Source organism: Pelophylax lessonae (genome assembly GCF_965119305.1).
Source record: "Pelophylax lessonae genome assembly, chromosome: 7".
NCBI lineage: Eukaryota > Metazoa > Chordata > Amphibia > Anura > Ranidae > Pelophylax > Pelophylax lessonae.
This window is the reverse complement of record NC_138774.1, coordinates 127,066,943-127,094,936: the sequence shown is the minus strand read 5'-3', so window position 1 is coordinate 127,094,936 and position 27,994 is coordinate 127,066,943. Positions and strand designations below refer to the sequence as shown.

Genomic DNA, 27,994 nt, shown 5'->3' with positions numbered 1-27,994 from the left:
GCATCAGATTAATGTGATATTGATTTATTGCTTGCTGATAACTTTAAAGGATAAGTTCACCTTTTGGAACATGTTACGTGTTCCAGCCATATTTAGGATGGGACATGTAAAAAGTTTCAACAGCTGCAGCCTCTTCCCCTTTCCAGTGACAGCGGGTGGGCTTCTTTTCCGGGCTGCCGCTGTCACTGTTCTGGGAATGGGAAGCTACAAGTACGAACAGCCTTTGCGACTGTCGACTTTTTTTTCGTAGTTTTCTATGAACTACCATGGTGCTGTTGAGCGCTCTGGAAGTTCATTGTCTGTTGCTGTGAGTGTGTATCTGCCTGCCCGTATGAGGTATGAGCAGACAGATACAGTGACAAGTCTGCAAGAGTCCTGCACGGCACCTGCGATCTGCTGTTGTCGGGTGCAATGCTCTACAGGCTCCAAAAAAAAAAAAAACATTTTTTTACCTGCAAAAAGATGTGCATTTTTTTTTTTTTTTTAAAGGTGAACTAATCTTTAAGCAAAATATCAGATCACTAACATATTTTAACCCACATCTATTTATAGAAAAACCTGTACAATATGTTAGGAAAGACTTTAAATGCAAAAATTAAATAAAAAATGCATGGTACAAAATTACTTTGTCTTCCAAAATAAGTTTGAAGGGGAGCCTCAGGAACTGAAGAATTTTCAAGCCCCACCATAACATTATGGTGAATTTGTGTCTTTTTCCCTAAGCTCTGTGCCATAGAAGCCATGATTTATGTATCTTAGCCTGGTAAGAACAATCAGTTTTGAAATAGCTGACAAGTAATCAGTAGTAGTAAATGAAAAATGTGATTCTTCTAAATACTATGCAATCTGCTAAACATAACACAATTGTGCTATAAAATACTTCACAATAAATTTATGTGTGAATAAATTAAAATGAAAAACGTGAAAAAGTCATGAATTAATCAGTGACAGTTCATAAAAGTCCAACTACCCCAAACAAATACACTTTAGAATCCCAATGTGTACAGATCTCCAGCACCATTGAGAACTATTGACAGACTCTAAAATGATAAAAGGTCTGGCTAGACTTGATCCCTTCTGTAAGCTGGGATCAGCTGTGATAGGAGTACTGTACTTCTCACTTCACAGTAGGTCAGCTCAAGGATAATGCATAATGTGTCAAGCCATAAAAGATACAATAGTGCTCACTGTATAATGCAATAAAACCTTGTTATTTTAAAACCAGCCTCTACAATGTGAACAATAATAAGAGGCTACAGCTATCCCAGAGCGGGATGTTTCCCGCTGCTCACTGCTTCATGCAGACACAACTGACAGCTCCAGAGAGGCAGTATATATCAAGCTGCTGTTAGGGACAAGTCATCCGCTCTGAAGACAGAATAACTCACAGTGCTCCGCCCTATGAGTTACATCAATGTGACCTCATCAAGCCCTTGATGAAATATGAGTTAGCTGTAGCCTCTCATTATTATTCACAATATACGTGCAATTTTTACAATAAAAAGGGTTTCATTCTGTATTACACTGTGAGCACTATCGTGAGTTAATTTATACACTATATTGTCAAAAGTATTGTGACATCTGCCTTTACACACACACATGAACTTTAATGGCATTCCAGTCTTAGTCTGTAGGGTTTAATATTGAGTTGGCCCACCCTTAGCAGCTATAACAGTTTCAACTCTTCTGGGAAGGCTGTCCACAAAGTTTAGGAGTGTGTCTATGGGAATAGAATGTTTGACCATTCTTCCAGAAACGCATTTGGGAGGTTAGGCACTGATTTTGGATAAGAAGGCCTGGCTTGCAATCTCCGCTCTACTTCATCCCAAAGATGTTCTATCGGGTTGAGGCCAGGACTCTGTGCAGGCCAGTCAAGTTCCTCCACCCCAAACTCGCTCATCTATGTCTTTACAGAGTCCTGACCTCAACTCAGTAGAACAACTTTTGGATGAATTAGAGCAGAGATTGCGAGCCAGACCTTCTTGTCCAACATCAGTGCCTGACCTCACAAATACGTTTCTGAAAGAATGGTCAAACATTCCCATAGACACACTCCTAAACCTTGTAGACAGCCTTCCCAGAAGAGTTGAAGCTGTTATAGCTTCATAGGGTGGGCCAACTCAATATTGAACCCTACAGACTAAGACTGAGATGTCATTAAAGCTCATGTGCATGTAAAGGCAGGTGCCCTAATACTTTTGACAATATAGTGTATCTGGTCACATTATGCACTATCCTTGAACCTCCTTGTTCTACTACCGTGTTTCCCCGAAAAACAGCCCAGGTCTTATATTAATTTTGTCACCAAAAGACACAGTAGGGTTTATTTTCAGGGTAGATCTTATCTCCTTTCCTGCCTGTCAGGATACCCCTGTGTGAACCTAGTTTAGTGTTTGTAAAATCCTAGAATCTACTTTATAACTGTTTTATATAATTGTCCAGTGTGTTTCTGTAATCTAATAGTGTGAAATACCTTCAGTACAGCGCCGCTCAGCTAATCTCCCACTCTGCTCTCCTCTCCTTCGCTTCTCATAGCTGTCAATAGGGGATCTCAGCCCCTCCACTCAGAGCGGGTCACAGAAGTGCAGAGCATTATATTATAATTGTGTAAAATACCTTTGGTACAGCTCCGCTTGGCGCTCAGCTGATCTCCCACTGCTCTTCCTTCTCTTCTCCCCCGCTGACAGCTGGGGGTCACGGAAGCGCCGCGCGGCGCTGTAACAAAGAAATTTCACACTATTATAATATATTGCTCAGTACTTCTGTGACCTGCTCTGAACACTGCAGAAGGGAGGGGCTGAGATCCCCCTCTGACAGCTGGGAGAAGAGGGGAAGAGCAGAGCGGGGAATCAGCTGAGCGCTGTGCAGCGCTGTACCGAAGATATTTCACACTATTAGATTACAGAAACAAACACTGGACACTATATAAAACAGTAATACAGTGGATTCTAGAATTTTACAAACACTAAACTAGGGCTTATTTTTGGAGTATGGCCTTTATTAAAGCCCTCCTCGAAAATAACAGTAGGTCTTATTTTTGGGGAAACACAGTAAAAGTGAACTCCTATCTCAGCTGTTTTTCATTTTAATTGATTCACACATTCATTTTTTTAAGTATTTAATAGCACAATTGTATTGTATTAAACAGATTTCTTTGAAGAATGACGTTTTTCATTTCCTACTGCTGATTAATCTGCAGTTTATTGTTTTTTGTTTAGCACAGCACATGTTGTGTATATATATATATATATATATATATATATTAAAAAGTTTTTTTTTTTAAATGTTGAGTTCTGCAGCTGATTATACAACACAATAATTGGTCAGGGGGAAGACAAGGAATTTAATATATATACCTGTATTTATGCTTCCGCCCAAGGCTAGAGCCAACGCTGTGTGTGTCAACTCACACATACAGCCCATCAGACCTAAATCTTCAAGCCATGCCCCTGCTCCCACCTACTCTAAGCGGCTGATAGACAGCTTCTGGCATCTGCGCGGCCCCTCAGTTTTTTTTTTCATAAAGAAATGTTTAGTTAAGTAAAAGTAAACCATACGATTCAAATGAGTTTACAAAATTAATTAGTACAAAGGCCAAAAATAAAACCAGTTCAACATAACATTAGTACAGATATTATTGTTTATGTTGTGTATAAATCTTTGGGGGTGTGAACTTGTTCAATCCAAGTGAACAGAGGCCAGTTACTGGAATAAGGCATGGTTAACGGGCCCTGAAGATGAAATTATAATTGCTTCAGAGTGGGTATGACAGGTTGTGTGGATTTTTAAACCTATAGATCGGGTTGGTAACCTAATAGTGGGATAGTGTTGGGTGTTCTTGATTAAGTCTGTTACTACTCTCTATCGGTTACAGGGATTACTATGACAGTGAATGGTGTTTAAGAAATGTTTGGTCCACTCGGTTGGAATAGGGGGGGGGGGGTGAGATAAGTCCCAGCATGTCAGGTGGCTCGTATGTAATTGGTATGGAGAACTGAAAAGGTGTGAGTGTTTGTACTTGTAAATGTATTAAGCTCTTGTCTATTTTAATTGGCATTGTACTAGAAAAGAGATATTGGAAGTGGATATGAGAAAAAGGAGAGGGAGGTGTAAGGGGAGGAAGGAGAAGAAAGAGAGAAGAAAATAAAATAAGGGGGTGGGGGGAGAAGGGAGGGGAATGGGAGGTGGGGAAAAGAGGGGGGTGGGGTAGGGGTGGGGGTTACAGTCTCCTACTCCCCTCCCAGGTGTAGTGGTGTAAGTCTATGACTCTTCAAGGAGTATGTTTAATCGATGGAGGAGGGCAGTCCATAAGGGGAAAAAGGTTGTTGAACAAGAACTTGTAGTTTGATTAGAGAACGGTCAAAGTGAGGAAGTCAGGTCAACAAATTTATTCAGCTTGAGTTTAGTCGGGTGTGTGGCATAGTCTGGAAAATTCTGGAGTAGATCGGAAGTGTGTCCAGCAGGCCCATTTGATCCAGAATTTGGAGGGTGTGTTACGTGCCACATGTATTAGTTCTTCCATGTCTGCTATTTTCTTTATCTTGTTGAGCCATTCCTTAATTGAGGGGGGATTGGGGGAACCCCAATGCCTCGGGATACATTATTTCGCTGCATTAATCATATGCATGGCAAAAGATTTATGGTAGGTTTTGTGTAGAAGGGATGAGTGATGTTGTAGGAATAGAGCCAGGCAGTGTTCCAGATTATAGGAGGTTATTCACGGGATTATACGGTGTACTTCATTTCAGAAGATTTGAATACATGGGCATAACAACCAGATATGTAGTAACGTACCTCGGTCTGACTGGCATCTCCAGCAGTTCTCTGAGATTATTGGGCGGTATTTATGTAGTAGGTCAGGGGTTCGGTACCAACGAGATAAGGTGTTATATCCATTTTCCTGTGTAGAGACGTTTATCGAAACTTTATCTATATTCAAATATATATGTTCCCAATCATCTTGTGTGAGTGTCAGAGAGAGTTCATTCTCCCGGATTTAACAGAATGTCCTGTTATTTGAGGGGATGTCAGCAAAGAGCATGGAGTGCATGGTAGATTAGAGGTGGCGTAGTGGGGTTTTTTGTATGCAAAGTGTTTCAAAGGAAGTGAGTTTCAGGAGGACAGTCTGTCTAGTGAGCGTAGGTAGTGTGTGATTAGGAGATATGTCCAGGGGGAAATGGGAGTTTTATCCATCTGAGTGGAAAAGTGTGTGCTGGAAAGTAGTTTGTCGCGTTCGAAGAAATGGTGGGCTAATACTCTTTCACGGGACCAGTGGTCGTGTAGAAGTCTCTCAGTTACCTCAGTCGTTTTTGAAAAAAAGTGTTTATACACATACAGAATATTAGCTTATCACATTACTGGGGGGATCTTTGGGTAATATCTGATTATAAAACATTGAGGGCTCCAATATGTTTCTCCTCTTTTCTTTATGAACAGATCTGTAGTTTAGTTTATGCTACCTCTTGCATTGGGTCCACATGTTTTTATTAGGAAATACATCTTATTTGACAGTCCTGCTTACTTATATTTCTATAAAACAAATGAATATTGATGGACAACAATCATTTGGTTTGCAAAGAACAAAACAACGTTTTAAAAAAAAAAAAATACATGAATAAAATATACGTACAGAATGATCTCGCACAAACAGTGTGGACAGATGGACTGCTTACAGACCTTTAAAGTGTTATAAACCCACAACAGTAAAATCAGTCTGTATATGCAGTAAAGCATGCTTGTTATACTCACTGTGTAACCTAAGAGGTTAATCCTTCGCATTGTGTAAAAAGGCTGCTTGATCTGGTCTTCTTTGATCCTCCCCTTCTTTTACTGTCCCCAATCCATCTGCTGACAGTACAGAGCCTTGGAGGCACTCTGCACAAGGTCAATTTGGTGTGTATTGCTAGAAAGTTTTTTTTTGGAGGGTGCAAGTGATCAGCACAGGGCCAATCAGGACTCTCCAGACAGAGGGTCAGGGGTCATGCAGCCTCACAGGACAGTCAGAAGAGAATGAAAACTCCTTCTACAAGCTTTAACCAGGGCTCAGTCGGACACTGATAGAAGTCACAAGACTGCTATATACTGCTGATGAGAAAAGGTATTTAGCAGTTAATATTTACTAAAATAATTGCATTTCCATGTTCTGTGTACTGTGGGAGACCAGATATAATGACTGCAGGGTCCTGGGTTTAGTAAAACCTTAAGCCCGCATTCAAACTGCAGTGGCACGACTCTGTACTACTTCGGGGGCGACTTGTGAAGTCCCGTGCACCGCGACTTCGGCGCGACTTGCACGGACTTCATATAATGAATGTCTATGCAAGTCGCTCCGAGGTTGCCCCGAAGTAGTACAGGACCCTTTTTCTAAGTCGGAGCGAATTGTGTTGCTCCTATTAGAACGGGTCCTGTAGCAGTCAATGGACCGCGACTTGTCAGGCTAACAAGTCGCCTGACAAGTCGCGTTAGTGTGAATGGAGCCTAAGGCTTTTCTTTTCTTTGAACATGTTAGATTCCGGACTTTGCTATTTTGACATTAAATACCATTGTTATGACAGCAGCTAGCTGCCATACCATAACCCCAGTATTTTCTACACGGCCAGTGGACCTCTTTCACATAAAATTGGTCCCAGCAGCGGATTCGCTCGCCCAACCCCCTCCCGCCGCTTCCCGGTCATTTTCCCCGCTTACCAGAGCCGTCGGTAATGGGGAAAATTATCCAGTCCTTCTGTGTCCCAGGCAGGAAGTCAAGTGAGGGCAAGATGGCCTCACATTAAGGAGGACCTGTCCTGCTTATTTATATTACAAGGGATGTTTACATTCCTTGTAATAGGAATAAAAGTGATCGTTTTTTTTTTTCGTTTTTTTTTTAAGGGACAGTGTAAAAATAAAAAATAAAAGGTAAAATAAATAGGAAAAAAAACTAAAAAAATGTAAAGCGCCCCGTCCCTCTGAGCTCGCGCGCAGAAGCGAACGCATATGCAAGTCGCGCCCACATATGTAAACTACACAAATGAAGTATTGCTTTGATTGTTAGAGTGAGCACAATCATTCTAGCCCTTTGCCTCCTCTGTAACCCTGAACTGGTAACCTGTAGACATTTTTAAAGTGTCGCATATAGAGAATTTTAAGTACCAATGTTTGTCGCCATTCCACCAGCGTGCACAATTTTGAAGCATGACATGTTAGGTATCAGTTTACTCGGCGTAACATTCTTTTTCACATTATAGAAAAAAAAATTGAGCTAAATTCACGGTTTGCTTTTTTTTTTTTTAAATTCTAAAAAGTGTATTTTTTCCCAAAAAATTGCATTTGTAAGACCGCTGTGCAAATACGGGCTGACATAAAGTATTGCAACAATCCCTATTTTAGTCTCTAGGATCTCTGCAAAAAATAAATATATATATATATATATATATATATATATAAAAAATGTTTGGGGGTTCTAAGTAATTTTCTATCAAAAATACTGATTTTTAACTTGTAAACAACAAGTGTCAGAAATAGGCCTGGTCTTTAAGGCCCCTTTCACACAGGCGGACCATTCAGATCCGCCTGTTCATTTTTTTGGCGGATCTGAACGGTCCCCCCATGCATTCCTATGGGGCATCGGATGTCAGTGGAGACATGTCCGCTGACATCCGACCCGATCCGTCAAATCTGGACGGATGGAAACCCTATTTTCCATCCGTCCAGCGGATCGGATTGGATCGGATGAGAACGGACCGACGGTCCGTTCCCATCCGATTTCCCCCATAGAGATGCATGGGGAACTGACAGATGTGTCTCCACACACACAGTGCGGAGACACAGCTGTCATCCTTCTGCTCAGCGGGGGATTGGCGGATCGATCCCCCGCTGAGAAAAGCGGAGTCCGTCTGACGGACACAGTGTGTGAAAGAGCCCTAAGTGTTTAATGTGACTCTCATCCAGGTACAAGTTAATTAGCTAAAATAACTGCAGCATAGTGTACACCAAAAGGTGTTGGAACATTTCTGCAGCATTATTGTCATTGTTTGTTTGTTATTTAAAAAAAAAAAAATGAGACTTTAGTATCACTTTAAACCGAGCCACATGGTTCCATTACAGAGACCACATATTTAATCAATATCACATAGCTGTCATATGGATACCCATAAATCCACTAAAAGTAGACCCATAAGATCACTAATACATGAATAGAACCACAACATGTTTCAACTTCAGTCATCTTCCTCAGGGGTTGATAGGAGGGGTAATTAAATGTTGGTGATAACAATAAGGCCACTAAGTGATGCTTCCAATTTACATCAGACACCCGAATGGGCAAAAGAGGGCACAAGGGTCATACAGCCACCCCACAGAATTGTGCAAAGACAGCAACAAGGCTTCCAGAGTGATAGACAATATCTATGCATAACGGAACTCCTAATAAGAGGGGTGGTACATACATAAATGTGAGATGAAAATATAAACAACGGATTCCCTGTCAAGAATCAAAGTATGATAATGCTGAAGAGTACATCCAAAAAGTTTCCATGAAAGCCCAAGAGGTAAGATCATCCAACAAATCATCCAACAATGTAGGAGCCTAGCGAAGTGCGTGGCTTGCAGTCAGTTTCCCAGTATTCCTACGGTTTATGTCTTGAGATCCAACAAGCTTTATTGCTACTACCTTAATACAATCATGCTACCTTCATTTATTTGTATCTGGATGCTGGGGGAAGGAATTGTATCCCAGTATGCACCTGTGGCTGGTGGATGATCTGTAAAACTGTCTGGAGCAGTAAATTCTCTATGTATGATAACCCTTCAGAATACTGCTGGAAAACTCAACCTTCCAGGTATGGGGAGAGTAGCCAGTGCAATGCTCAATGCCTAAGTGCAAGCCCAAACCTTGAGGATCGTGGTGGTGGGGTTGTCGATCTATTCAGATACTGACATTTAGAAAGCTGGTACCTACATAAGAGCCTAAACATAAGCTGTGGTACTTTAATGTGCCTTCCAAATATAGCCACCCTTTCTTTACATTTCTTGCAGGCAGTAGGGATATAATAATCCTATGGTCATTCATGTGTATGGTACACATTTTAGGACATCTCTTCTAGAATACATTACTTTTTTTTCTTCCTAGACTCCCTCCCAGCAAAGCTATCTTTGTCCTCTTACGATCTTTTACTAGCCCTGTTTCCTCACCATACAATCTCTCTCTTCCCTGCTCTTGCATCCTATCACACATCTGTCCTCTACATTCTTTCAAAGTCCTTAGCCACCTACCTCTGTTCCATACCTTATGCCCCCTGATTCCCCACTTTGTGCTTCCTCGTGTATGCCTCTATAATCTGTTTCATGCTGTCTGTATACTCCTTCCAACCTCTGCCCCGCTCATTCCTTGACTAGAAAGTCAACATAGGTGACCTGTAACTAAGGATTTGGTAAAGAGAGAAGAGTTGGAGCATGGCAGGGAAAATATGGTTATAGGGTGCAGGCAGAAAGAAATAGCCTGGGTGTATGCAATATGAGATAGGAAGAGGCCTAGCATAAAGAAAGTTGAGGAAGAGAGAGGTATGATTTTGGAAGAGAACAGGACTGATAAAGTAAATAAGCAAGTAAGGGTGATTTTTGGGGAAAAAATGATTACTAGTATCACATAAACAATCTTATAAGTTGTAGCAAAGTAACTATGATACATATTCATGCTGTCATTCTGCAGGTCCTCGCCATTTACCACTTCTAATAAATTATCAGCTCAGTTCAAGTCCTCATCTTGCTGCCATGTCTATGACTGTTCGTACAAGTACATATTCTTCCTAAACGTGATTATAGGTGTACGTGTTCTTTTGCTAGGTCATTTGAAGAGCTGTTTTTATTTTTATCATTGCATGATTTGTAAAAATGTAGGAATTACCAGTACTTCTACCTTGTTTATTAGAAACAGCAATTGACGGTAATCTTACTCTTGCAATCTGACCAGCAGTTAAGTGGAAGCTGGCGCAATCAATAGCTGTGTTATGACTTTCCCTCATGCTGTGACAGCTTATTATAGGCTTCTCTGCTCCTGTTTCACTTCGGCTACCCATGACTCATACACACATTTTTTCCAGTGTGTTTTTTCCTCTGTTTTTGCTTTTTAATCCCAATGTGTATTTCCAATAAACTAAAACAAATGCATTGTATAGACCTATAGGCATATGCAAATTTCCCAATAAGACTATAGATATATTCCAAAAATTAGCGTAACAGTATTCTGAAACTGTGCTCCGTGAGTAAATACTTTTAATCCTTCTTTTTAATAAATGCTTATCTCCTGTAAACCAGCTCAAATATAAAATCTGGCCTAGAAGTGTCTGCTCCAGCTGCCCAAATGACTGAGAAGGGATAGGCAGGAGTGATAGATAATACATAATATTTAGAGGTCCTCCTGGTAGTGTCACTGGAAGTGGCTGGGAAGAGTTTAGGCATCTTCAGAGTTCACAGATAGGAAATTTTGGAAGGGAGAGTTTTCAGTCTAGATAAATGATTGTAACCACATAGTGATCATGTCAAGGAGCAGCCATTTACCAGTACATGGATGATTACTGTGACAGTACTCACCGTCACTGGGAATGGAAGACAGGTACTTAACCTCCCTGGCGGTATGATTCTTTCGGATTTTAGGTGCTGAAAGCGGTACCATTATTTTGAATGTAATTCTTAAGAATGAGCAGCCCAAACAGACTATTTACATATGATTTTTTTTTTTTACTGTGCGTTCTTCTTTATAACATAAAGCTTGAAACGCAAAATCATAAATTATAATATAATAAAAACAATAAATAAGTTAACCACTTTACCACCGGAGGATTTTCCTGCTTTACGTCCAGGCCACTTTTTGCAACTCGGCACTGTGCGACTTTAACTGACAATTGCGCGGTCATGCAACCCTGTACCCAAACGAAATTTACGTTCTTTTTTTTTTACCACAAACAGAGCTTCCTTTTGGTGGTATTTGATCACCTCTGCGTTTTTTATTTTTTGCGATATCAATAAAAAAAGAGCGAAAATTTTGCAAAAAAAATGAAATTTTCTACTTTGACAGTTAAAAAATATCCAATATAATAAATTTTTATCATATATTTAGGCCAAAATGTATTTAGCTACATGTCTTTGACAAAAAAATTCTCAATGAGCGTATTTTTAACCGCTTTTAGACCAGAAGATTTTACCCCATTTCTGCAATTCGGCACTGCGTTAATTTAACGGACAATTGCGCAGTCGTGGGGGGCTGTACCCAAATTAAATTTATGTACTTTTTTTCCCCACAAATAGAGCTTTCTTTTGGTGGTATTTGATCACCTGTGCAATTTTAAATTTTTTTAAAAAAGAGCGACAATTTTGAAAAAAAAAAACAGTATTTTTTTACATTCTGATATATAACATTCCCAAAAAAAATGTAAAAATCTAAATTTTTTGACATTTTAGGACAATTTGTTTTCTGTTACATATTTTTGGTAAAAAAAATCACAATAAGCGTATTTTGATTGGTCTGCGCAAAAGTTATCGCGTTTACTAACTACGGGAAATATTGGTAATTTTTATTGTTTATTTCCTTTTACTAGTAATGGCAGCGATCTGCGTTTTTTTTGCGGGACTGCGACATTGCGGAAGACAGATCGGACCCCTAACCAACATTTTTGAATTTTTTGGGGGTACCAGTGACATTACTACTAATCAGTGCTATAAATATGCACTGTTACTGTAATAATGACACTGGCAGGGAAGGGGTTAACTTTATTGGTGATCAAGGGGTTAAATCTATGCCTCATGCTTACTGACGTGTTTGGGGGGAGGGGATTGTGTGACACAGACACAGATCGCAGGTTCAGCTATGCTGAATCCTGTAATCTGTCACTGTCTGTCACAGAGGAGATCCGCCCGCTTTGTTTACACAAGCGGGTGTATTTCCTCACTCGATCCCTGACGATCAGGGAAGAGCGGCAGTGATCACCGCCTCTCCTCCCCTGGCCCAACTCCCAATGTGTCTGAATACAGCAGAAGCGAGCCTTCGGCAGCGCGCGCGCTGCCGAGAGAGGGTGGAGTTTGGTGACGTAGGTCTACGTCGCCAGGCGATAACGAGCCACTTTGCCACAATACCAGCTCAGGGAGCGGTCGGCAAGTGGTTAAAGTATGTATGTATGTATGTATACATATATATATATATATACTGTATATATACATACAGTGCTTTGTGAAAGTATTCGGCCCCCTTGAACTTTTCGACCTTTTGCCACATTTTAGGCTTCAAACATAAAGATATAAAACTGTAATTTTTTTGTGAAGAATCAACAACAAGTGGAACACAATCATGAAGTGGAACGATATTTATTGGATATTTCAAACTTTTTTAATAAATAAAAAACTGAAAAATTGGGCGTGCAAAATTATTCAGCCCCCTTAAGTTAATACTTTGTAGCGCCACCTTTTGCTGCGATTACAGCTGTAAGTCGCTTGAGGTATGTCTCTATCAGTTTTGCACATTGAGAGACTGACATTTTTGCCCATTCCTCCTTGCAAAACAGCTCAAGCTCAATGAGGTTGGATGGAGAGCGTTTGTGAACAGCAGTTTTCAGTTCTTTCCACAGATTCTCGATTGGATTCAGGTCTGGACTTTGACTTGGCCATTCTAACACCTGGATATGTTTATTTGTGAACCATTCCATTGTAGATTTTGCTTTATGTTTTGGATCATTGTCTTGTTGGAAGACAAATCTCTGTCCCAGTCTCAGGTCTTTTGCAGACTCCATCAGGTTTTCTTCCAGAATGGTTCTGTATTTGGCTCCATCCATCTTCCCATCAATTTTAACCATCTTCCCTTTCCTTGCTGAAGAAAAGCAGGCCCAAACCATGATGCTGCCACCACCATGTTTGACAGTGGGGATGGTGTGTTCAGGGTGATGAACTGTGTTGCTTTTACACCAAACATAACGTTTGCATTGTTGCCAAAAAGTTTGATTTTGGTTTCATATGACCAGAGCACCTTCTTCCACATGTTTGGTGTGTCTCCCAGGTGGCTTGTGGCAAACTTGAAACGACACTTTTTATGGATATCTTTAAGAAATGTCTTTCTTCTTGCCACTCTTCCATAAAGGCCAGATTTGTGCAGTATACGACTGATTGTTGTTCTATGGACAGAGTCTCCCACCTCAGCTGTAGATCTCTGCAGTTCATCCAGAGTGATCATGGGCCTCTTGGCTGCATCTCTGATCAGTCTTCTCCTTGTATGAGCTGAAAGTTTAGAGGGACGGCCAGGTCTTCGTAGATTTGCAGTGGTCTGATACTCCTTCCATTTCAATATTATCGCTTGCACAGTGCTCCTTGGGATGTTTAAAGCTTGGGAAATCTTTTTGTATCCAAATCCGGCTTTAAACTTCTCCACAACAGTATCTCGGACCTGCCTGGTGTGTTCCTTGTTCTTCATGATGCTCTCTGCGCTTTAAACGGACCTCTGAGACTATCACAGTGCAGGTGCATTTATACGGAGACTTGATTACACATAGGTGGATTCTATTTATCATCATTAGTCATTTAGGTCAACATTGGATCATTCAGAGATCCTCCCTGAACTTCTGGAGAGCGTTTTCTGCACTGAAAGTAAAGGGGCTGAATAATTTTGCACGCCCAATTTTTCAGTTTTTTATTTGTTAACAAAGTTTGAAATATCCAATAAATTTTGTTCCACTTTATGATTGTGTCCCACTTGTTGTTGATTCTTCACAAACAATTACAGTTTTATATCTTTATGTTTGAAGCCTGAAATGTGGCAAAAGATCGCAAAGTTGAAGGGGGCCGAATACTTTCGCAAGGCACTGTATATATATAAATATATATATATATATATATATATATATATATATATATATATATATATACACATACATACATGCATACATACACACATATATATATATATATATATATATATATATATATATATATAAGTACAGTAATTATTATTTTATTTTGCATTGTATCAGTGTGTTTGGTGTGTTTTACATTTGAATTTGCTGCCGGTTCCACCCCCCTGCGAACGACACGTCGCAGGAGATGGAAGCCGGGGCACACAGAGCATGGGGAGGAAGATCCGCCGCCAAACACCGCCGGGATACATCGCTGGATCCCGGTGACAAGGTAAGTAACCCCTCTACCAGGATCCAGCGATCTTCCTAGCGGTACCCCGAGTGTGGCTCGGTGTTACCGCTTTTGGCACTGAAATTTAACCCCGAGCCACAAGGTTAATGGACACTGAGAATATGGTTTGGATTACTTCAAATCGGACAGTAATATTTATCAACCATATATCTCACGAAATATATGAACACTATTCCTGGCCTATTTGATTCTAAACATGTTCCTTAAAAGCGCTAATCACATTGGCCTCTGTTCCATGTTCTTCAATGTCAGAGATGGACAGTCTCACTGGTGGTCTCTTCCTATTGTCTGTGTATTGAGGTGTGATGTGTTTTCTGTTAAGCCTGTCTGTCCCATTATTAATTTTTAATGAACTCACATATTTTTTCTATCCAGATGGCTAGATAATTAATTCAGGTTAATTCTATTTCTGTACACAATTTCATCTACATATGATAATGTAATCAGACACGTGACCTGGTGGGGTAATTTGATCAGGAGGGGGATCTCCTTACATGTGTATATATTCTGTGTGAGACTGTTCAATAAAGAAGAAGCTCCAGAACTTGTACAAGCTAAGTTGCCGACTAGCTGTGGATGGGGGGCGGCTAGAATATCTGATATCTATGTTCAAGACTGGAGGAAGCGGTATACTGATGGACACCCACAAACACAGTGTGGGTCGTGGTTCCATTACAGTTACTCATTAACCACTTGCCGACCGCCGCACGACTATCTACGTCGGCGGTCAGCCCCTCACAGGCAAACTAACGTAGGGCTACGTTGCTTGCTTGTGAGGGTCTAGGGAGCGAGCGCGCGCCCCCGGAGGCGCGCTCCCGCTCCCGCGTGGTCACGGACCCCCCCGCGCGTGTGACCAGCGGACCCGATGTCCGCCGGCCACTCGGCGATCGGCGGGGGAGAGGGAGAATGTCAGGCAGCTTGTGTAAACAAACTGCCTGTCATTCTCCTCGCTGCAAAGACACTGATAAAACGGATCTGGTATGTAGATCCGTTGATCAGTGTCCTTACAGCTAGAGCCACAGCCAATCACAGTAGAAACCACGCCCCTAGGGACACACACAGCCCCTCCCTTCCAAATAAAGTTAACCCCTTCACTACCAGTGTATTTTTAAAGTAACAGTGCATATGTATAGCACTGATTACTGTAGAAATGTCACTGGTAACCCCAAAAGTGTCAAAAATGTCAGTCAAGGGTCCGATCTGTCCGCCCCAATGTCGCAGTACCGCAAAAAAAATCGCAGATCGCCGCCATTACGCGTTAAAAAAAAAAACAACAAAAATGACAAAAATCTTTCCCTTTGTTAGTAAACGCGATAACTTTTGCGCAAACCAATCAAAATACGCTTTTTGCGATTTTTTTTACCAAACATAGGTAGCATAAAACAAATTGGCCGAAATTTTTTAAAAATTTTGATTTTTACATTTTTTTTTGGGGGAATTTCATATAAAAAAATGTGAAAAATATTGCTATTTTTGCAAAATTGACGCTCTTTTTTTGTTTATAGCACGTGATCAAAAAATCGCACAGGTGATCAAATACCACCAAAAGAAAGCTCTGTTTGTGGGAAAAAAAGGACGTCAAATTCGTTTAGGTACAGCGTCGCACGACCGCGCAATTGTGCGTTAAATTCACGCAGTGCCGAATCGCAAAATACCCCCTGGTCGGAATGGGGGTAAAATCTTCCGGGGCTTAAGTGGTTAAATAGCTTCAAACTATAGAAATAGCATGTGCCACATAGGTCAGGTAATGCCTTCTTCTATATAACACACGTATTTTGTTAAGTAAAAGAGTTTGAAATTGAAATTTGAATTTTTTTCAGCCACAAAAGATGTACTAGCTGTGCACAAATAGTCCCAGCACATGGACAATGTCATAACAGAAGTATTGCAATTGAAAAAGTTGCCCTATATTTATTTTTTATTTTCTTTACAGCAAAAAATATTTTTTTTTTTCATAAATCAGCCAGAACTGACAGCAGCCGATAAATACATTGTCTAATACATATAGGGTCCTTTCACACATCTGTAAAATGGGTTCGCATCCATTCCACAATTTTGCAGAACCTTTACAGACCCATTGTTTTTCATTTCCAGTCTGAAAAATTAGGCATTCACAGGATAAAAAAGTAAGTATCGGCCATTTCAGGCCCCAAAAATTAGCCCACATGAGTTTACCTGACAGCTAAGAACATAGTATTCTGTGGCTGAAGGTACATTAGACATTCACATGATACAGAAGTGTCGGCCATAAAAGGCCTCAAAAATTAGCCCACATGGGTTTAACTGACAGCAAAGAACTTTGTTTTTGATGGCTAGAGGTACAGTAGGCATTTACAGGATACATAAGTAAGTGTCGGCCTGTATAGGCTCCAATAATTAGCTCACATGGGTTGAACTGACAGCAAAGAACTTTGTTTTTGATGGCTAGAGGTACAGTAGGCATTCAAAGTATACAGAAGTAAGTGGCGGCCTGTATAGGCGGCAATAATTAGCTCACATGGGTTGAACTGACAGCAAAGAACTTTGTTTTTGATGGCTAGAGGTACAGTAGGCGTTCACAGTATACATAAGTAAGTGGCGGCCTGTATAGGCGGCAAAAATTTGCTCACATGGGTTGAACTGACAGCAAAGAATGTAGTATATGATGGTTAGAGGTACAGTAGGCATTCACAGTATACACAAGTAAGTGGCGACCTTTATAGGCTCCAGAAAGTAGCTCACATGGGTTAAACTGACAGCAAAGAACGTAGTATTTGGTGGCTGGAGGTACATTAGGCAGTCACAGAAAAAATAATTGTCGGCCCTAAAAGCCCCCAAAAATTTGCCATTCAATGGACATGAAATGCCTCTGTATGTAGCGAAGCCAAGGACCAGGAATTGTTGTGGGTGGATGGCGGTCTGGCGGATATTTGTGGCCTGGCATGAGGAATTTCGATGAAACCTGGTCTACTGGTCACATGTGTTGAATTCCTCAGAGATCCATGCCTCATTCATTTTTATAAATGTGAGGTAGTCTACACTGTCTTGAGCTAGGCGAGTGCGCTTATCGGTCACGATCCCCCCTGCTGCGCTGAACGTCCTTTCGGACAGGACACTGGACGGGGGGCAAGCTAACATTTCCATTGCAAATTGTGCAAGCTCTGGCCAGAGGTCAAACCTGCCCACCCAGTAGTCCAGGGGTTCATCACTCCTCAGAGCGTCCACATCGGCCGTTAACCCGATGTAGTCGGACACCTGTCGGTCTAGGCGTTCCCTCATGCTGGATCCGGAGTACAGCTGTCGATGGTTCGGCTGAAAGAAGGATCTCATATCTGAAGTGACCAAGACATCTTCCAACTGCCCTCTTTTGTTTTTGTACCGGGGGTCTAAATACGTTTCCACCCAGTACTGGTCCTTGGCCTTTATGCGTTTTATACGGGGGTCCCCCTTAAAACACTGCAGCATGTAGGCCCCCATTCGCACTAAACTGTAATCGGTGTAGTGGCCTGCTTCCAGCTCATCATCCAGGATAATGTCGTTCTCGTTCTCCTCCCCCATCCACGGATAGCACCAGGGATCCCAGAAAGGTTTAAAGCATGCTCTTCTTGCTCCTCCTCATCCCCCCCAGCACCATCCTCCTCTGACTCCTCTTCAGACTCCTGCTGTTGATTTGTCTCAGATGGAGTAGCACCCCATGGGAATTCATCCAACATTGCGACTTCCTCATCTTCCTGCTCCTGCTCCTCGACGGCTTGATCAATGACACGACGCAATGCATGCTCCAGAAAGAAGGCATAAGGTATGATGTCACTTATGGCGCCCTGGACGTGACTGACCAGTTTGGTGATCTCATCGAATGGCCGCAGAAGTCTGCATGCGTCCCGCATGAGCAGCCACTGTCGAGGTGAAAAAAACCCAAGCTCCCCAGAACCTGTCCTGCCGCCGAGTTCGAACAGGTGGTCGTTAACTGCACGTTTCTGCTGGAGCAGCCTATCGAGCATATGCAACGTTGAGTTCCATCGCGTCGGGCAGTCTCAAATAAGACGCCTGAGGGGCAGGTTGTGTCGCCGCTGAATGTCAGCAAGGCGAGCCATGGCTGTGTAAGATCTTCGGAAATGGGCAGAAATGTTCCTGGCCTGCCGCAAGACGTCCTGGACCCCAGGGTATTTGTCAACAAATCGCTGCACCACCAAGTTCAGGATGTGTGCCATGCATGGCACGTGTGTTATTTTGCCCTGTTTCAGCGCACTCAGCAGATTGACACAGTTGTCGCACACCACGTTACCAACTGTCAAATTCAGCGGTGTCAGCCACTGATATGCCTGTAAAACGCAAAGCTGAAAGGAGTGCAGGACCAGTGTGGCTCTTGGCTTCCAGGCACAACAGACGCAGCACAGCATGGCAACATCTCACCTGGCATATGGAATAGGTTCTGGGGATATTGGGCGGCGCAGGAGAAGAGACAGTAGCAGCGGGAGAGGAAGAGTCAGCCGAGGATGAGAGGGAGGATGGAGGAGGAGGAGAAGAAGAGGCAGGCCTGCTTGCAATCTGTGTCGGTACAACTAAATCTACACGGGTGCCACGGGTTACATGCTTAACGGCCGTCAGAAGGTTCACCCAGTGGGCAGTAAAAGTGATATACCTTCCCTGCCCGTGTTTGCTAGACCATGTATCTGTGGTCAGATGTATCTTGGCACCAACACTGTGTGCCAGAGATATATTCACTTGCCGCTGAACATAGCCACACAGCTCTGGAATGCCCTTCTGCGAGAAATATTTCCTGCCTGGGACCTTCCATTGTGGTGTTCCAATGGCCACAAATTTCCAAAAGGCCTCCGAGTCCACCAGTTGATATGGCAGTAGTTGGCGGGCTATCAGTTCCGACAAGCCAGCAGTCAAACGTTGGGCAAGAGGGTTATCCGGCGTCATCATTTTTTTCCGCTCCAACATTTGGACCACAGAAGCCTGCCTTTTTCCAGAACAACGTGATGACGGCATCATGGAAGGTGGAGTGGAGGGCAAATGTGAGGAGAGTGGAAAAGGAGAAGGAGCTGGACGGTGAGAGCCTGGAGTGTGGCTTTGTGGATTCTGATGCTGTTGCTCCCACTAGGCTCGGTGATGGGAGTTCAGGTGCCTTCTTAAGGTGGTTGTCCCTAGGTGAGTGTTGGGCTTACCGCGACTTATGCGTTGACTGCAGAGGCTGCAGATGGCAACACTGTTGTCAGCAACGGAGCCATGTGCCGGTGTCCTGGGAGCACCAGATCTGACTGTACATGGTTGATGGCTCGCTCCTGATACATTTGCAGTCTGCTTTGTACCTCTTGTGCAATGCAAGTTCTGCCTGCCTCTCCTCCCTATCTGCCGGTCCATCTCTCCCTCTGAACTCCCTTCCTCTTTCTCTCTTGTGGCCACCCACGTGACGTCCATAGACTCATCATCATCCACGTCACCTTCCCCACCACTAACATTCAAGATCTCGGAGTAGGCAGCAACAGAGGGGACCAACCTCCTTGGACTGATCTGGGTACTGTCGTCAGGCTGCTGAGTGGCGGCTGTTGCTACCTCCTCTTCCTGATCCAATGCCAACAATGGCTGCGCATCGCAAATATCTTGTTATGGATCGGAAAATAATTCCAGTGACTCAAGCGGAGGGTATGTGGTGGGGGTGTCTTTGGGGGTGCACACAGCAGAGCGTGAAGAGGGTGCAGATAGAGAGGATGAGGAGGGTGCAGAAGAGGAAAGCTGAGTGACCCACTCAACCAAGTTTGGTATGTCCTTTGCCGTAATTGTACGCGACTTTTGAGACTTCACAGTTAGGCTCCGGCCTACTGCTCCTGCCCTACCCCTACCACCCCTGCATACGTCTGCATACGTCTCTGCCTCTTCCTCTGCCTGTCATGTTTTTTAATTACCCTGTGACAAAAGTCTCTAGAGAATCGTAATATATCTGGAAAAAGGTAGATAACACCCCACTTCAATATGTGGTATTGGGGGGCCACAGGTTTATCACACCAGTTCTACAAATAATTGGCCAGTAACTGTTGTCACTGTGTGTAGCACAGTCAACACAGCAAGAGAGGCAGATAACACTCCACTTCAATATGTGGTATTGGGGGGCCACTGGTTTATCACACCAGTTGTTGAAAAAATTGGCCAGTGAGTTTGGCACTGTGTGTATCAGACTTCACTCAGCAAAAGAGGCAATATTGCTGCAGGACACAAATACACTTGTAAAAGTTTACTCAGATAACACCCCACTTCAATATGTGGTATTGGGGGGCCACAGGTTTATCACACCAGTTCTACAAATAATTGGCCAGTAACTGTTGTCACTGTGTGTAGCACAGTCAACACAGCAAGAGAGGCAGATAACACCCCACTTCAATATGTGGTATTGGGGGGCCACTGGTTTATCACACCAGTTGTTGAAAAAATTGGCCAGTGAGTTTTGCACTGTGTGTATCAGACTTCGCTCAGCAAAAGAGGCAATATTGCTGCAGGACACAAATACACTTGTAAAGGTATACTCAGATAACACCCCACTTCAATATGTGGTATTGGGGGGCCACTGGTCTATCACACCAGTTCTACAAATAATTGGACAGTAACTGTTGTCACTGTGTGTAGCACAGTCAACACAGCAAGAGAGGCCAAATTTTTGCAGGACTCTTTTGATGCCGAGAAAGCATTCCACCTGATGGACTGAAAATTTCTACCCATGGCTTTAGAACAGCTTGGCCTCGGCAACGCTTTTGTGACCAAGGTTATATCATACTATTCCCAAACTTCCACATCCGTCTTAGTTAATGGTTCCTCATCTGACCCGTTCCTTAACTGAAATGGAACACGACAGGGATGCCCCCTGTCCCCATTGCTATTTGTCATAGTGGTAGAACACTTGACCTGGCTATACGTAAAAATGACTTGATTGTCGGTATTCAAACCCCATCTCTAAATCACAGAATGTCACTTTACTTCACAACCTGTTAGTGTACATTCAACAGCCCCATACCTCCCTCAAGTCGCTTCTCCATGAATTTCACAGATTTGGGGAATTCAGTAATTTCAAACGAAATATATCTAAAACTGAAGCCCCCTTAATATCGCTTTGTCAGCAACTACAGTCTCCCAATTACGAGCCAGCTTCTCCTCCCAATGGTCTCACAAAGGCATCTTTTACTTAGATGTCACTATCCCTTTCAATCTATATAATCTTTAGGAATTGAACTATCCCCCCTTGCTTCCTGCATTCATAAGGACTTTGACTCCTGGAGTTCCTCGTCCTTAGCTTGGTTTGGACATATAAACATGCCTAAAATGGACACCCTACCAAATTGCTTTATCTCTTCCAGACCGTTCTCATATTTATACCCAAGCAATTTTTACTTCTTTGCACTCCATCTACGTTTTATATGGAATAGAGGCATTTCCAGAATTCAACATAAATTGCTAACTTTCCCTTTCCCGGGTTGAACTCCCGGACTATAAATTCTACTATAGATCTGCCATCTTAGCACGGGTTTTAGAATGGTTCCCCCATCCCTTTACCAAAGCTTCTGTTATGGTTGAGCAGGATCTCTCCCCAGTGGATCTTAGAGCCCTTCTTTAGGGCTACAAACAAGATATACAAAGACTAAAATCCTCGTCCCCCTTAACTTTAGCAGCCTTACAATTATCGTACAAAAGAGGTCTCCAGACCCTCTTATCCTCAGACCCATAGCCTCTCACTGCTTTATTTGATAACCCTATACTCCCTCAAGACATGGGAACCCTCGCATTGGGAACACTATCTAGAGCTTCATGGCCAGTGGCACACTCTTTTATCCGCCCAACTACTGGGCTGCTCTTTACCCCGGGAGGTAGGGTTGATTGGCTTACTGTCCTTCACCTCTCCTCCTTTTGTGCTAGATTGTTCACCTCTGCCAAGACTCACAGACCTCTGACCGAGTATAAATGACTGTGCTCACTAAATGAGATGCCCAGACATCTACTATCTTCGACTTATTAGTTACTTCATGCGTTATTGTATGATGAGCTCCCCACATATACCAAAATGTGGTCCGCGGATTTGAGGAAGGAGTTTACGGCTGCCGACCGGTAGAACTCCTTCCACTTCACTCACAAATCTACAATCTTCTGTTACGCACAGGAGAAGAGCCATAAACTTCTATCCAGATGGTACAAGGACCCTTTATCACTACATAAGATTTTCCCATCTGTGTCGGCCATCTGTTGGGCATGTGGGAGCTATATGCATATCTGGTGGGAGTGAAGTAGGATTAAACATTTTTGGACTCAAATTTTTAAGCTTTTAAAACACTATATATAATGAATCTATGAGACCTACACCTGAAATAGAGCTTTTGTCCATGCTCCCGGGCTCGATAACATCCCGAAAACGGAGCTTATTGCGCTTCTTTCTCTCTGCAGCTAGGCAGTTAATTACCCTGTTTTGGAAGACAGAAACACCTCCTTCTTTATCCTTGTGGGTCTCCACTTTCAATGATATAATGAGGATGGAGGAGATACTGGCGATTGATAATGACTAGTGTTGAGCGAACACGGACTGTATTATTCGTGTTCGTACCGAATAATTGGATTTTTTGTACCCGAACACGGACACGGACACTTTACTGTATGTTCGGGTAAAAATCCGTGTTCGGTCGTTTTATTTCCGGGTTTTGCATGCTTTGGCGCTCTTTTCATGGCGGGCTTTCAACAGCCAATCAACAATCGTTTAACTGGTGTGCCTTAAGCCATCCCAGCCATGCCTGCAAATGTCTCAGTAGCTGTGATTGGCCGTCTGAAGCATGTGACCAAGTCTTTATAAGTTCGAGGCAGCCGCAGCGGCGTCATTATGCTGCTTAGATTCAGGGACAGAGCACACATCAACGTGCTGGCTGCTGATTAGGGAAAGATAGGCAGGAAAAAACCATTTGTGTCCGGATAGAATTGAGGGACAGGTCGGAGTGTTTAGGCAGGGCGAGTTGTAGGCATTTTAGGGATAGAGTCTGCTGAATTATATAGGGTCAGTGTCTTCTACAAACTACAATCGATATTGCTGTGTGGGGGGTGGGGTCTGCACTCAATCCTGATCTACGATCTCTTCTCAATCCTGTTAGGGACAGAGTCTGCTGAATTTTAGGGAAACTGTGTTCTACAAACTACAATCGATATTGCTGTGTGGTGTGGGATTGGAGATAGGCAGGTGTCAGTGATCCACATCCATTTTTCTGTGTGTGAGCTGCAGTGAACACAATCTTTTTGGGCTGCAGTGAACACAATCTTTTTGGGCTGCAGTGAACACAATCTTTTTGGGCTGCAGTGAACACAATCTTTTTGGGCTGCAGTGAACACAATCTTTTTGGGCTGCAGTGAACACAATCTTTTTGGGGTGCAGTGAACAAAATCTTTTTGGGGTGCAGTGAACACAATCCTTTTTGGTGTGCAGTGAACACAATCTTTGTGGGGTGCAGTGAACAAAATCCTTTGTGGGGTGCAGTGAACACAATCTTTTTGGGGTGCAGTGAACAAAATCCTTTTTGGGGTGCAGTGAACAACATCCTTTTTGGGGTGCAGTGAACACAATCTTTTTGGGGTGCAGTGAACAAAATCCTTTGTGGGGTGCAGTGAACACAATCTTTTTGGGGTGCAGTGAACACAATCTTTTTGGGGTGGAGTGAACAACATCCTTTTTGGGGTGCAGTGAACAAAATCCTTTTTGGGGTGCAGTGAACAAAATCATTTTTGGGGTGCAGTGAACACAATCTTTTTGGGGTGCAGTGAACACAATCTTTGTGGGGTGCAGTGAACACAATCTTTTTGGGGTGGAGTGAACAACATCCTTTTTGGGGTGCAGTGAACAACATCCTTTTTGGGGTGCAGTGAACACAATCTTTTTGGGGTGCAGTGAACACAATCTTTGTGGGGTACAGTGAACAGAATCTTTGTGGGGTGCAGTGAACACAATCTTTGGGGGGTACAGTGAACACAATCTTTGTGAGGTGCAGTGAACACAATCTTTGTGGGGTGCAGTGAACACAATCATTGTGGGGTGCAGTGAACTCAATCTTTGTGGGGTACAGTGAACACAATCTCATACTGAAGGTTTGAGGGTGCTGCCTGTTCCATACTCCCCCTACTCCTCATCTAGCCTTTTAGGGGTACAAACAATAGTAATTGGGGCCTAGTGTGGTTGTGTACGTGTGATATACATACACTTTTTTGGGATCATATTTTCTATTCCGCTATTTAATCAAAAACCTTTGGGGATCAGTTAAATTGGGGGATAGTCTGTGTTGGTACGTGTGAGAGAGATCCACCTTTCCAAGTTGTTGGGGTTCATCTCATACTTCTGAAGGTTTGAGGGTGCTGCCTGTTCCATACTCCCCCTACTCCTAGCCTTTTAGGGGTACAAACAATAGTAATTGGGGCCTAGTGTGGTTGTGTACGTGTGATATACATACACTTTTTTGGGATCATATTTTCTATTCAGCTATTTAATCAAAAACCTTTGGGGATCAGTTAAATTGGGGGATAGTCTGTGTTGGTACGTGTGAGAGAGATCCACCTTTCCAAGTTGTTGGGGTTCATCTCATACTTCTGAAGGTTTGAGGCTGCTGCCTGTTCCATACTCCCCCTACTCCTAGCCTTTTAGGGGTACAAACAATAGTAATTGGGGCCTAGTGTGGTTGTGTACGTGTGATATACATACACTTTTTTGGGATCATATTTTCTATTCCGCTATTTAATCAAAAACCTTTGGGGATCAGTTAAATTGGGGGATAGTCTGTGTTGGTACGTGTGAGAGAGATCCACCTTTCCAAGTTGTTGGGGTTCATCTCATACTTCTGAAGGTTTGAGGGTGCTGCCTGTTCCATACTCCCCCTACTCCTAGCCTTTTAGGGGTACAAACAATAGTAATTGGGGCCTAGTGTGGTTGTGTACGTGTGATATACATACACTTTTTTGGGATCATATTTTCTATTCCGCTATTTAATCAAAAACCTTTGGGGATCAGTTAAATTGGGGGATAGTCTGTGTTGGTACGTGTGAGAGAGATCCACCTTTCCAAGTTGTTGGGGTTCATCTCATACTTCTGAAGGTTTGAGGGTGCTGCCTGTTCCATACTCCCCCTACTCCTAGCCTTTTAGGGGTACAAACAATAGTAATTGGGGCCTAGTGTGGTTGTGTACGTGTGATATACATACACTTTTTTGGGATCATATTTTCTATTCCGCTATTTAATCAAAAACCTTTGGGGATCAGTTAAATTGGGGGATAGTCTGTGTTGGTACGTGTGAGAGAGATCCACCTTTCCAAGTTGTTGGGGTTCATCTCATACTTCTGAAGGTTTGAGGGTGCTGCCTGTTCCATACTCCCCCTACTCCTAGCCTTTTAGGGGTACAAACAATAGTAATTGGGGCCTAGTGTGGTTGTGTACGTGTGATATACATACACTTTTTTGGGATCATATTTTCTATTCCGCTATTTAATCAAAAACCTTTGGGGATCAGTTAAATTGGGGGATAGTCTGTGTTGGTACGTGTGAGAGAGATCCACCTTTCCAAGTTGTTGGGGTTCATCTCATACTTCTGAAGGTTTGAGGGTGCTGCCTGTTCCATACTCCCCCTACTCCTAGCCTTTTAGGGGTACAAACAATAGTAATTGGGGCCTAGTGTGGTTGTGTACGTGTGATATACATACACTTTTTTGGGATCATATTTTCTATTCCGCTATTTAATCAAAAACCTTTGGGGATCAGTTAAATTGGGGGATAGTCTGTGTTGGTACGTGTGAGAGAGATCCACCTTTCCAAGTTGTTGAGGTTCATCTCATACTTCTGAAGGTTTGAGGGTGCTGCCTGTTCCATACTCCCCCTACTCCTAGCCTTTTAGGGGTACAAACAATAGTAATTGGGGCCTAGTGTGGTTGTGTACGTGTGATATACATACACTTTTTTGGGATCATATTTTCTATTCCGCTATTTAATCAAAAACCTTTGGGGATCAGTTAAATTGGGGGATAGTCTGTGTTGGTACGTGTGAGAGAGATCCACCTTTCCAAGTTGTTGGGGTTCATCTCATACTTCTGAAGGTTTGAGGGTGCTGCCTGTTCCATACTCCCCCTACTCCTAGCCTTTTAGGGGTACAAACAATAGTAATTGGGGCCTAGTGTGGTTGTGTACGTGTGATATACATACACTTTTTTGGGATCATATTTTCTATTCCGCTATTTAATCAAAAACCTTTGGGGATCAGTTAAATTGGGGGATAGTCTGTGTTGGTACATGTGAGAGAGATCCACCTTTCCAAGTTGTTGAGGTTCATCTCATACTTCTGAAGGTTTGAGGGTGCTGCCTGTTCCATACTCCCCCTACTCCTAGCCTTTTAGGGGTACAAACAATAGTAATTGGGGCCTAGTGTGGTTGTGTACGTGTGATATACATACACTTTTTTGGGATCATATTTTCTATTCCGCTATTTAATCAAAAACCTTTGGGGATCAGTTAAATTGGGGGATAGTCTGTGTTGGTACGTGTGAGAGAGATCCACCTTTCCAAGTTGTTGGGGTTCATCTCATACTTCTGAAGGTTTGAGGGTGCTGCCTGTTCCATACTCCCCCTACTCCTAGCCTTTTAGGGGTACAAACAATAGTAATTGGGGCCTAGTGTGGTTGTGTACGTGTGATATACATACACTTTTTTGGGATCATATTTTCTATTCCGCTATTTAATCAAAAACCTTTGGGGATCAGTTAAATTGGGGGATAGTCTGTGTTGGTACGTGTGAGAGAGATCCACCTTTCCAAGTTGTTGGGGTTCATCTCATACTTCTGAAGGTTTGAGGGTGCTGCCTGTTCCATACTCCCCCTACTCCTAGCCTTTTAGGGGTACAAACAATAGTAATTGGGGCCTAGTGTGGTTGTGTACGTGTGATATACATACACTTTTTTGGGATCATATTTTCTATTCCGCTATTTAATCAAAAACCTTTGGGGATCAGTTAAATTGGGGGATAGTCTGTGTTGGTACGTGTGAGAGAGATCCACCTTTCCAAGTTGTTGGGGTTCATCTCATACTTCTGAAGGTTTGAGGGTGCTGCCTGTTCCATACTCCCCCTACTCCTAGCCTTTTAGGGGTACAAACAATAGTAATTGGGGCCTAGTGTGGTTGTGTACGTGTGATATACATACACTTTTTTGGGATCATATTTTCTATTCCGCTATTTAATCAAAAACCTTTGGGGATCAGTTAAATTGGGGGATAGTCTGTGTTGGTACGTGTGAGAGAGATCCACCTTTCCAAGTTGTTGAGGTTCATCTCATACTTCTGAAGGTTTGAGGGTGCTGCCTGTTCCATACTCCCCCTACTCCTAGCCTTTTAGGGGTACAAACAATAGTAATTGGGGCCTAGTGTGGTTGTGTACGTGTGATATACATACACTTTTTTGGGATCATATTTTCTATTCCGCTATTTAATCAAAAACCTTTGGGGATCAGTTAAATTGGGGGATAGTCTGTGTTGGTACGTGTGAGAGAGATCCACCTTTCCAAGTTGTTGGGGTTCATCTCATACTTCTGAAGGTTTGAGGGTGCTGCCTGTTCCATACTCCCCCTACTCCTAGCCTTTTAGGGGTACAAACAATAGTAATTGGGGCCTAGTGTGGTTGTGTACGTGTGATATACATACACTTTTTTGGGATCATATTTTCTATTCCGCTATTTAATCAAAAACCTTTGGGGATCAGTTAAATTGGGGGATAGTCTGTGTTGGTACGTGTGAGAGAGATCCACCTTTCCAAGTTGTTGAGGTTCATCTCATACTTCTGAAGGTTTGAGGGTGCTGCCTGTT

At 42.7% G+C, this 27,994-nt stretch overlaps 1 protein-coding gene across 4 annotated transcripts in view; it reads left to right on the top strand.

Annotated features, from left to right (window-relative positions):
* Positions 1–27,994, top strand: part of FGF13 (fibroblast growth factor 13) — a 635,343-nt gene that overhangs the window by 494,052 nt on the left and 113,297 nt on the right. The window lies entirely within an intron of this gene.